The sequence below is a fragment of the Gossypium raimondii genome, chromosome 5 (genome assembly GCF_025698545.1).
Source record: "Gossypium raimondii isolate GPD5lz chromosome 5, ASM2569854v1, whole genome shotgun sequence".
NCBI lineage: Eukaryota > Viridiplantae > Streptophyta > Magnoliopsida > Malvales > Malvaceae > Gossypium > Gossypium raimondii.
Window position 1 is genome coordinate 15,293,128 of NC_068569.1, and position 13,028 is coordinate 15,306,155.

The following is a 13,028-nucleotide window of genomic DNA, read 5'->3' on the forward strand; positions in this document are numbered from 1 at the left end:
TATGATTTATTTATTTAAGTTAGTAATCTGCCAAATTTCTCAATATTATATTCTACTCTTTTATTTACTTAAGTTAAATGTATTGCATCATCATGGTCGTCACCTAATAAAGCTTTTGTACTATAATCATTTTTTGTTTTGTTTTAGCAAAATTGATTAATCAAAGCAATGGGAAATCAGAATTCTTATCTGGACGGCATGTATTTCCTGTTGAACATTTAATTGTATCAAATGATGGAGAAATTTTAAAATTAAGACTGCTACTCTGTTTTGTCTCTCATCTTTTGAAAGATTTATATTATTAGTATATGGGTTAATATTTCTTTTACTTTCTTTTTATGTCTTCAAAGACATGAATAAGTTAGAAATTAAGAAGTAAAATGAGATAGAAATTTCATAATTAATGAATTCACGCAATTAAGCCATTTCTTTCTTTCTTTCTCTTTTGTGAATCTTATTTTATAGGGATAATATAATGTTAAAGGGCTGACATAATTAGTTGGTCAATAGGAAAATAAAACCCTCGTAGAAATAGCTTCTATTTCTCTGTCCAAATATATGTTTACTGAAATAAAACCAATTTAATATAAAGTATAAATAAATTAAAATCAAAATTTACTTATGATAAAATTGATGATTATCATAGTAAAATATAAATTCAGTACTCAAAACTAAAAGAATAAACAATCACCAAACACAATAAATTTGAATTTAAAACACCATAATTTTAACACGCATACTATAATACTCAAATTGATTTCATATCTTAGGGATTTATGAGCACTATGTTGATGGCATTGTTATAGGTTTAATTAATTATTATAACTAGGGAATGATTGTATGAAATAATGACGCCATGTTATATGTATTCATTTTCATTCATTTAAATAACATTTCATTAATGATTTATAAGCCATATAAATCAAAAAGTTTTCTCAATTCAACTTGATATAAAAATAGAAATTAAAGTAGTGTAAGGTATAAAAAAAATGCATGTTGTTGAGGGTTGTGACTTTCACCATTTAAATTGTGAACTCAAAGTAAGGGCTACCGCCTAAGGAAATGGGAAAAAGTACCAAGTTACTTTCTTTCAAAGAATAAAGTTATTTGAGCTATGAAGCATACGTATTTCTCATTACATTTTGCACATAGACAGATATCTTGGGGAAAATCACAGGATTTACAATCTCAAGGATTTCTTTCAACTTAAAAATAGCAATATCGTTCATATATATGGAGAAGTTGTGTCCGCTAATAGGCGACCATTCCATTTTGATTCCACTTTATATTTTTCTTTAATTTCTCCCATATCTCTCGTGTGTAGGATTATTTTTAATAATAAAATTATTAAAATATGAGATTATTAAATACATTATTTTGTTTAATTTATTTAATCGGAATATAAAATTTTAATATCAAAGTATAAGATTTTTAAAGTTTATTTTATGAAATTGTCATCGTTATAAAACCTTTTTTTTTCGTAAAATTACAATAATTCTTATTTTTATTAAAATTCGACAGGGTCGAGAGGCTTTTAAGGAGTTGGATTGGGCACCTCCGAAGGATGATGGGTTTGTTTAAACTGTGAGGGGTTGTTAAGAGGTAATGAGGGTTGGCATCGGCTGGGGGATCGTTTTGGAAATTGGATGTTGGGGTACTCGCGGTTTTTAGGTTCTTGTTCCATCTCGAGGCTGAGTTGTGGGGGGTATTCAAGGGGATTACTGTGGCTTGGGGCATGGGGGTCCGTCGACTTCAGGTAAACTGTGATATAGCTATGGTGGTGCAGCTGTTATCGGTACGGCAGGCAAAAAATAGTAGTTTGCTATTGGTTCGGAACATTAGATCATTCTGTAACAGGCCCTGGGAGGTGTCATTCAACCACGTCTACAGGGAAGCAAACCAACTAGTGGATGGAATGGCGAAATTATCTCACACGCACAATCTGACGTTGCTGCAGTTTAAGCATCCCCCGACGCATCTGTGGAGTATTTTTCTCCATGAATCAATGGTTATTCAACTGCTAAAAAAAATTTATATATTAATAAGTGTATATATAACTTTGAAATAAATTTAAAATTCATAATTATAATAATTCATTAAAAGTTGTTACATCACCAAAAATTGACTCTTAAAATTTTTAGAACTCAAAATAATTATTTCAAATAATGTAATAATTAATAATAAATAGATGGTAAAATAGTTTTTGAAAATGAAACTCCTTCTTAGACTTATATTTTTATTAAAAAAGATAAAATTGATTAAAATAATAAAAATGAAAGGTGAAATTATCAAAATTTTAATATTTCATTTAGAAATTTAAAATTACTTAAAGAAGATGTGTTATTAAAATTATTCTTTATATCTCAAAATCTTAGAAAATATTAAATAATATTATATTTCGCTAAATTTAATATCTAAAATAACCAAGCAAATCCACCTAAACTTGATTTTATAATTCTCTAATGTTTTCCTTTTCCCATCTCTTTCGCTATCCCGTACAAAGATGGTGGAGATCTTAAAAAAAAGGGAACAACCAGAAGCCTCCCACGTGCCCCCGTCCTTGGAAAAGGGTCTAAACTGTAATTCGATTTAATCTGTAAGAAAGTATTGACACGTGATACTTAGAGGTGATTATTACCGGCCAGGTTCAAATAAAAATTTAAGCTCATTTGTTAGGCCCAACTCAATTTAATCCGAAAAATATGATTTAAGTCTAGCTCTGATAAAAATATTAGAATCCGGGCTCAACCCTGTCCGCCCATATTAAATTTTTTATATTATATTTCTTTACATGATTTTTAAATGTATATAATACATAAAAAATACTAAAAACATTAAAATAAATATTTCTAAATAAATTAAAAATAATTTTTTTTAAAATGTATACTTAAATAATACTAAGATAGATGCAATTTAACAAAAAATGTCTCTAAAATAAAAACAAAATCAACAATAAAACAAGTGTTATACAATATCCAACAATAATAACAAAATAATAGTAATATAATAGTGAAATGGTAGCAAAATAGAGAGAAAATAACAAAAAAAATATCATTAAAATACAAAAAATAGCAGATTTTTTTTTTTGCTATTTAGTGAATTTGGGCCGGGCTGGGTTCGGGCAAAAAATTTCTTACCCAAGGCCCGACCTATTTTTAAAACAGGCCTATATTTATTTTCAAACCCTTTCACTTTTCGGGGCGGGCCTTCGGGTTGGGCCAAGTGGCCCAAACAATGAGCATGTCTAGTCGTACTTAATATGGCACTCTTTTTTTTGCATTATAGGTTAATGATTAAATCTTAGATTTTGGTCTTGATTTTTAACAACCCAATAGTCATGGGTATTGCAAAGCATATTTTCAGGTTTCCGTTTTCGGAAAATGGATTCGTAAATATTTATAAATATTTAAGAAGTTAGTTGTGTGGTTAATTAGATTTTGATTAGGTGAATTTGCTTAATTTAAGAGTAATTAGGTGTAAGGAGTAGATTGCATATAGGGAGAAAGTTAAATTATAGATTAGAGAAAAGTGAAGGGACTAAATAAGCAATTAAACCTCAAATTAATAAGTGTGTGGTATTGGTAATGACATATGTAACATTTAAATACATACATTTATAATAATTATTACTTACTTATTATTTAAGTAAATATTATTATATTATTATACTATATTGTTATAATAATTAAAACATAAAATAAATGACAGAAAAGAATAGAAAAGAATAACAAAGTAGAACGAAACCGAGAAGAAAAGAGAGAAAGAGAAAGAAAAAGGAGAAAAAATTAGGATTTTAAAGGGTTCAAAGCTTAATTGGTAAGTCAATTTAGTCTGCTTTTCTTGTAATTTTATGTTTTAAAATTTTAGTATTAAATACTACTTAACCTATGTTGAAATTTTAGAAAATATTGAATTTTTAGATGTTGTTCATGTTGAATAATTTAAGTATTTGGGATTAAATTGATATAATTTTAAGTTAGAAATGAAAAGAGATTGAATTGTAAAATAAATTATAAGTTTTGAGTATTAGGGACTAAATTGTAAAAATTTCAAAATTTAAGGATTTGAGTGAAATTGGAGAGTTGAATTTAGTTTAAAGTGGAAATTGAATGAAAATATGGAATTAGTTTTGAAGAAATAAAGTTAGTCTCGGTTTAGGGACTAAATTGGAATTTAGACAAAAGATGAATAAAAATAAAATATTCAATATGAAATTGTATTGTATTGATGAATTTTAATTGTTTTAATTTCCGTAGCTAATGTTGTACGAAAACTTCGACTAAAAAGGAAAAGATAAAGTCGATGAGGAGTAGCTCAAAAATTCTGGTTTGTATTTTTATAATCCGAATTTAATTATTAATTGTTGTATTTTGATTTAAATGTTTATGGTAAGTTAATAAGGTAAGTGTTAGCATTTTTTATATTGAATTGAATGTATGTGAAATTGAGATTTATGTGATAATTGTGGCATTAGAAAAGTGATTTGAAACCCTATTAACTGTATCGAGCTGAATCGGATATAGATGGCATGCCATAGAATTGGAAAAGTTCAGGGATACTTCGACTTCGAGTCGTTGAGACACTGGGTTTCAAATTATTACTTCGGATAAATTCAATGAGGTACTGGGTACCAATTTACTTCGGCATGGCCGATGAGACACCGGGTGTTAACTTATTGCTTCGAATTATACGATGAGGCACTGAGTGTCAAACTGGTGTGTTTTGGTTAGATCCGTGTATCCGTCCGAGTCCCTGTCAGGTTAATAGGGGTTATTGAATAAAATAATGTTATGATTGATATTGAACGGTGATTTGAAATATGGTTAGAGACACATGATTTGTGTATTTATGAATTGAATATGAATGAACAAATATTGTTGTTCAAATGATTTGTGCTAATATTGTGAAAAGCTATATGGGATAGCAAATGATAAAAATTGAATGTGTTATAAATACTTTATTTATGAATTGAATAATTGTATGACTATAGTTATTGTATGTTATATTATTTTACTTTTAAGCATTCGGATTATAGAAATACCACTAAGTTTATACTTAGCGTACGGTTTGTTTTCCGTGTGCAGGTTAGGTTAAAGTCAGATTGCCGATTCAGCATCCATCAATGATCCCGAACTCAAAACGTGGTGATGTATATTTTTTTTGTCGGCTTGTACCTAGGATGTCTTATACTTGTGATTTTGGGAAGTGAATGTAAATGATGTTATAAGATGACATTGGTTACTTATATACATGATTAAACGTGTTAAGTTGAGGTTTAATATGAAATGTTGAAGTTGAGGCTTAATCGGATCAACACATCAAACCACACTATCCAACTTGTTCCAGTAGTTTTTGCAACACATATTATGGTTTATATGGCATGTATAGGGGTGTTACAAATATATATACACTTACTATAGCATAGTACTAAATCACACCAAGTTAGAAAACGTACCTCATATGTATTTTCAACTACTATTTTGCCTTTCATCATTCAACCACAAATCATTCCATAAATCAACATTTTAAAGCAAATTATGCACATATCAAAATACCAAAGCACAAGTCAAATGAGTGGCTACACTCAACAAACACATATAGGCCAACATTTAGCCAAAAATAACCTATACATGCCATTATAACCAAAATCAAAACATTCAAAAGTACCGATAGAACCGATGGATAGTGTGATATAACTCTGACAAGCTTCCAACCCAATCGAGCTTCCGATAATCTGAAAAGTAAAGGAAAACAACTACGTAAGCAATGAATGCTTAGTAAGTTCATATAAACTTTAATCATATCAATTCATTTCAAATATGAAATTTATATATATCAAGAATAATCCAATATTGATACCACAATACTCATGAATTATATTCAACAACTCACAAGGTAAATAAATCCACAGCATCACTTATACATATTATTCCTAGCATAGTAGGATTTTAAACAACTTTAACTCTTCCAACTGTCTTTATTTTCATTTGCATTTCTTTACTTTCCACAGTCATTCCATATGCATAACACACCAGTCATAAGCATATCATTCAACCATAGCCACAAGCTAGTGCATTTAAACATATCCTTTTTTGAATTTATTGCATGATAAGTCATTTCATAATAAATTGCATAAATTAAACCTTACCACTCTTTCATGAGCACTAGCATATTTTCATTTGAGTACTTACCCTTTCAATGCATCATATAAATAAACATATTACCATTTAACCAATAGCTTGGTGTTTGCCTAAGCATCAAACAACAATACTTGTTAGTGTACTTGCACATATTTCATATAAATTTAACATTGATAAATTTATTTTCTCGACATGTCACACTTGAGTTTATTACTCGTCTCAACTTACATAATTTCCTTGCAGAGTCATATAAAAAATATTCATATATGTACATATCGTGATACATATAATTCTCTTACCATTTCTTCATAAACATATATCATTCATTTTATTATATCAATATATCATGTATCATCATTTCCATGTATTTCGTATATATATATTTCGGTAATAGTTCGTATCGAACTCATATTGTCTCATAACAGAACATTGTCTATTGAACCATTTAGAATATCGTTGGATACACGAGTAGTACACACGAAGTGTACAAAACTGTAATCCGTCAATTCATGTACATGTATGCTCATACGAGCATGTAAACAGGAAGCTCTTCCAAGCCATATAATGGGAAGCTCATGTGAGCCATGTAACGGGAAGCTCATAAGAGTCGTAATCAAGAAGCTCATGCAAGCCAATATCGGGAAGCTCCGGAGAGCCATTAATCAGAAAGCTCATGAGAGCCAATTATCAGGAGGCTCATACGAGCCATAAATGGGAAGCTCAAGAGAGCCATTAATCGGGAAGCTCGTGAGAGCCATATAACGGGATGCTCATAAGAGCTAAATAACGGGAAGCTCGTGAGAGCCATATAACATGATGCTCATAAGAGCTAAATAATGGGACGCTTTTGCAAGCTGTGGTGTGCCCGCAACACATGCAAGACCACAACCAATCGGGAACCCTTAATGTCAATGTCATTTGTATCCATCGAATTTCTTAGGTTCAACGGGACTTAATACTTGTGAGATATATTCAGATATGTGATCAATGCTTATACATAGAAATCATACATTTCACAATCATAACATTCAATTTAGACATATAAACATACAATTTAGTTACACGAACTTACCTGGCTAAATTGCAGAAATACCAAAGTTTAAGGGCATTTTGGTAATTTTCTATTTTTCTTGATTTTCTACCCGATCTTGATCTAAATTAATAATTTTATTCAATATATTAATTATTAATTTAGACACTAAAACAATTCATTTCATGCAATTTGGTCATTTTGACATTTTTATAAAATTACCCTAAAGTTTTACTTTTATTCAATTTAGTCCCTAAACCCAAAGAATGCAAATTAACTATTTTAATACAAATCCAAGCTAACTGAATATTCATGGCATTTAATACAACCCATTTTGTAATAATTTCACAACAAATCCTTATACTTTACTAATTTAACAAATTAATCCTTAATCGAAAAATTTATCAAAATCACTTAACAAAATACTTTTAATAACAATTAATATCTTAAATTCATCATTTAATATCAAAATTCACAAGATTTATCAATGGCAACATTTAAAATCTTTAACAGTTTCAAAATCGAAGGTATAGGCTAGCTAGATCTAGTTGGAACGATCTAAAAAACATAAAAATTATTAAGAACGGGACGAAAATCACTTATCGATTGAATTTTAAAGCTTGGCCAAACCCTAGCTCTATTTTCATGGAAGCTTTCGGTAGTAATTGGGAAAGAAGATGATAACCACACCTTTTTTTTTCTTATGTTTTTAATTTAATTTAATTTAATCCATCAAATTACCATATTACCCTTAATTAATAATTAATTTAAAACACCAAATCTATTCCCATATTTTCCATCACATAAATATATGGCACAATTACCATCAAAGGAAGGTTTAATTTCACAATTGGTCTTTCAATTTAATTAAATTCTAACTAAATAAACTTATTTACAATTTAATCCCAAACTTATTAGGACTAAAAGAACAATTAATCCAAAAGATAGTGGAATCAATCATAACACCACTGCTTGGAAACTTTGGCCATGGTTTAGTTACCATTTAAGTCCCTTTTCCTTTATCAATTACCCATTTAATTAAATAGTGATTAAATTTTATATCTTTTACAATTTAGTCCTTTTAATTAATTTACTATCAAACGTTAAAAATTTTCAACTAAACTTTAATACCACCTTAATGTCATTCTGTAAATATTTATTAAAAAAACTTACCATTGGTTGATTTTGTATACAACAATAGTTTCCAATCGAGTATTAAAATGGCTCCGTATGAAGTTTTACATGGTAATAGATGTCGATTACCTGTTTGTTGGATGGAATTGAATGAAAGAAAAATGATCGGAATGAAATTTATTTAAGGAAACGTAAGACATTGTTAAAAAGATTCGAGATAGATTAAAGGTGGCTTTTGATAGACAACAATCATATGCAGATTTGAAACGGTGGGATATTGTATTTTCTGTCGGCGATAAAGTATTTCTTAAAGTTTCGCATTGAAATAAAATTTTGAGATTTGAGCGAAAGGGAAAATTGAGTCCTCGTTTTATTAGACCGTATGAGATTACAAAAAGAATGGGACCAATTGCATACCGTTTGGCATTGCCTCCGAAATTACAGAAAATTCATTATGTTTTTCACGTATCAATGCTCAGAAGGTATCGATTAGACCCCTCTCATGTTATTTCGATAGAAGATATTGAAATTTGACTTGATTTGTCATATGAAGAAGAGTCAGTTGTGTAACACCCCTTACCCGTATCCAACACCGGAATAGGGTACGAGGCATTACCAAAACACATACACTTGTAAACGTATTTAACCGAGTTATAAAATTTCATCAAAATTAAAACTTTCAAAATAATTAACATGTTTCTATAACTTTTCACAATATATCCTCAAAATATTATAATCATAATAATTAGGGCCTGCGAGACCCGATACATACTCATGCAATTTAATGCTTCATTTCCATTTCATTCAATTCGCAATTTCTCATGCTCATAATTTAAATCATGTTACTAGCAATTTCCATTTAATTCACGTACAATTCAATGACATCAAGTTCAAAACTAATACGTATTTACCATTTAACTCAATGTTTATTGATTATACCATTCAATAACACATTTATGAAATTCTCAATTTTGCAATGAAAATATCACTTTAGTTTGAATAACAACATCGTCCTGATATAAATACGCTACCACTTATCCATTTACTTTAATTCTTTTGGGCCCATTTGTCACTTACCATCCTTAATCAAATTAGGGAACGGTCACGGAAAATTGAGTACTTCACTTTCACTTTGCCATAGTATAACTATGGTCTTACGTATGATCACTTATCACTTGTCCCTGATCAGATAAGTGTAGCTAGGCTACCACTTATCACTTTGCCACTTGATCAGATAAGTGTAGCACTTATCACTTTGTCACTTGATCAGATAAGTGTAGCTAAAGCTACCACTTATCACTTTGTCTCTTGATCAGATAAGTTTAGCACTTATCACTTTGTCACTTGATCAGATAAGTGTAACCACTTATCACTTTGTTTCTTGATCAGATAAGTGTAACCACTTATCACTTTGTTTCATGATCAGATAAGTGTAACCACTTATCACTTTGTTTCTTGATCAGATAAGTGTAGCCACTTATCACTTTTTCACTTGATCAGAAGTACCCAAATCCGGCGTTCCGCTCAATTTGACCATTTATTCATATATCAGGCTTACCAACATGTGTTAATTCATAAACCATTCATGACATTATTTCATGCCACATCATATATTGAATATACCATACACACATACTATGAAACTTTCTTTTCACACATGCCATGACCAATAATGCACAAATATAAGTATAATTCATATTTCATCGTTTATCAATTAAAATCAAGCATATGACCAATTATACACAAATCATTCATATATTTCCCAATTTTCCTCCTCCTCCTCTCCATTCCACATCCTTAATGTGTATAACACACTTAAACAACATTAACCATAATTTCAATATTCACTAACATATATATATTCAAAGCTGTTTATCCGAGTCAGAGTCACTAAATTATTTTTATCCGGAGCTACAGAGCTCCAAATTAAGATCTGTTAATTTTCCCTGAAACTAGACTCACATATTCATACCATAAAATTTTCATAATTTTTTGTTCAGCCAAATAGTACAGTTTATTCTTTAAAGTTTCCCCTGTTTCGCTGTCTGACAGTTCCGACCACTCTTCACTAAAAATTAATTATCTCATTGTACAGAATTCGGATAATGTTTTTGTTTGTTTCTTCTAAAAATAGACTCATTAAGGATTCTAACCATATAAATTATAACTCATAATAATTTTTGTACAATTTTTAATGATTTTTAAAAGTCAGAAAAGGGGAACCCGAATTCATTCTGACCTTGTCTCACAAAATCTATTATATCTCATGATTTACAATTCCATTGCTCACACCATTTATTTTATAAGAAACTAGACTCAATAAGCTTTAGTTTCATATTTTATTCATCCTCTAATTCAATTTCTACAATTTTTGGTGATTTTTCAAAGTTACACTACTGCTGCTGTCCAAAACTACTTTAGTGCAAAATGTTGATTTCCATTTTGCCCCAAATTTCATAGTTTATACAATTCGGTCCTTTCTCAATTAACCCCTCAATTAACCCCTCAATTAATCTAATTTTCTCAATTAATACTTTACCTAGACATTATAAGCTGTTACACAACTATTGGAATTTAGAATTTCCACATATAACTCTATCTTCAAACTCTTTTACTATTAGGTCCCAAATTCACTTTCTATTCAATTCTTTCAATAAAATCAGCATATGAACAATTTAAAGCTCTAATTTCATGATAAATCATCATATAGTTCCAGCACATATTCATATCAACTTTCAACTTCTTTCATAAAATCAAAAACTAATGAATAAAAGTCATAAAATACAAAAATTTCAAGAAATAGTCAAGAATTGAACTTACTTGTAATAAAAATATGAAGAACCAGCTTGAAGAAGCCTTTCCATGGTGTTTTAGCTGATGAGAATTCAGAAAAATGAAGAGAAATCTAGATAATTCCACTTTGGTCCTAACTTTATTAAGCAATTTTTGCAATATTCCAATTTTGCCCTTAATTCTCTTTACTTTCTGCTGATTTCATGCCCCTGCCGTCCAGCCCAAATAGGCCTTGGGTCTATTTTCCTTTTAAGCCCTCTTCCTTTTATCATTTAAGCTATTTAATCATTTCCTATAATTTTGCATTTGTTACAATTTAGTCCTTTTGTTCAATTAATTATCGAACTTTAAAATTTCTTAACGAAACTTTAATACTAACTTTTAACACTCCATAAATATTTATAAAAATATTTATGGCTCGGTTTAAAATCCCGAGGTCTTGATACCTCATTTCGATTCTAATTATTTTAATATTTATTTCTAGTGCACTATTCACTATTTCAAAAATTTTCCTAACTTCACATTTAACTTATACTCACTAAATTAATAATATTTTCTACCCATTTGTCGAATTTAGTGATCTCGAATCACCGTTTCGACACCTCTGAAAATTCAAGCCATTACATTTTTTTTCGTCGGATTTGTGGTCCCGAAACCACTGTTCCGACTAGGCCTAAAATCGGGCTATTACAAGTTGAGATTTTAGCACGAGAAGTAAAAGAATTGCGTAATAAGCGAGTTTCATTAGAGAAAGTATTATGGCGTAGCCATAGTGTTGAGGAAGCAACTTGGGAACCGAAAGAAACAATGAGATCTCAGTACCCTCACCTCTTTTCAGGTAAATTTCGAGGATGAAATTTATTAAAGAGGAGAATTATAACGACCTGATAGTCACGGGTATCGAAAAATGTATTTTCAGGTCTTCGTTTTCGAAAAATAGGTTCGTAAATATTTCATAAAAATATTTACGAAGTTAGTTGTGTGGTTAATTAGATTTTGATTAGGTGAATTTGCTTAATTTAAGAGTAATTAGGTGTAAGGACTAGATTGCATATAGGGAGAAATTTAAATTATAGATTAGAGAAAAGTGAAGAGACTAAATAAGCAATTAAACCTCAAATTAACAAGTGTGTGGTATTGGTAATGACATGTGTAACATTTAAATACATACATTTATAATAATTATTACTTACTTAGTATTTAAGTAAATATTATTATATTATATTGTTATAATAATTAAAACATAAAATAAATGAAAGAAAAGAATAGAAAAAGAAGAACAAAGTAGAATGAAACAGAGAAGAAAAGAGAGAAAGAAAAGGAGGAAAAATTAGGATTTTAAGGGTTCAAAGCATAATTGGTAAGTCAATTTAGTCCCTTTTCTTGTAATTTTATATTTTTAGAATCCTAGTATTAAATAGTACTTAACCTATGTTGAAATTTTAGAAAATATTGAATTTTTAGATGTTGTTCATGTTGAATAATTTAAGTATTTGGGATTAAATTGATAGAATTTTAAGCTAGAAATGAAAAAGAGATTGAATTGTAAAATAAAATATAAGTTTTGAGTATTAGGGACTAAATTGTAAAAATTTTGAAATTTAGGGATTTGAGTAAAATTAGAGAATTTAATTTAGTCTAAAGTGAAAATTGAATGAAAATATAAAATTAGTTTTGAAGAAATAAAGTTAGTCTCGGTTTAGGGACTAAATTGGAATTTAGACAAAATTTGAATAAAAATTGAAATATTCAATGTGCAATTGTATTGTATTGATGAATTTTAATTGTTTTAATTTCTGTAGCTAACGCTGTACCGGAAACTTCGACTAAGAAAGGAAAAGATAAAGTCGACGAGAAATAGCTCAGAAATTCTGGTTTGTATTTATATAATCCGAATTTAATTATTTATTGTTGTATTTTGATTTAATGTT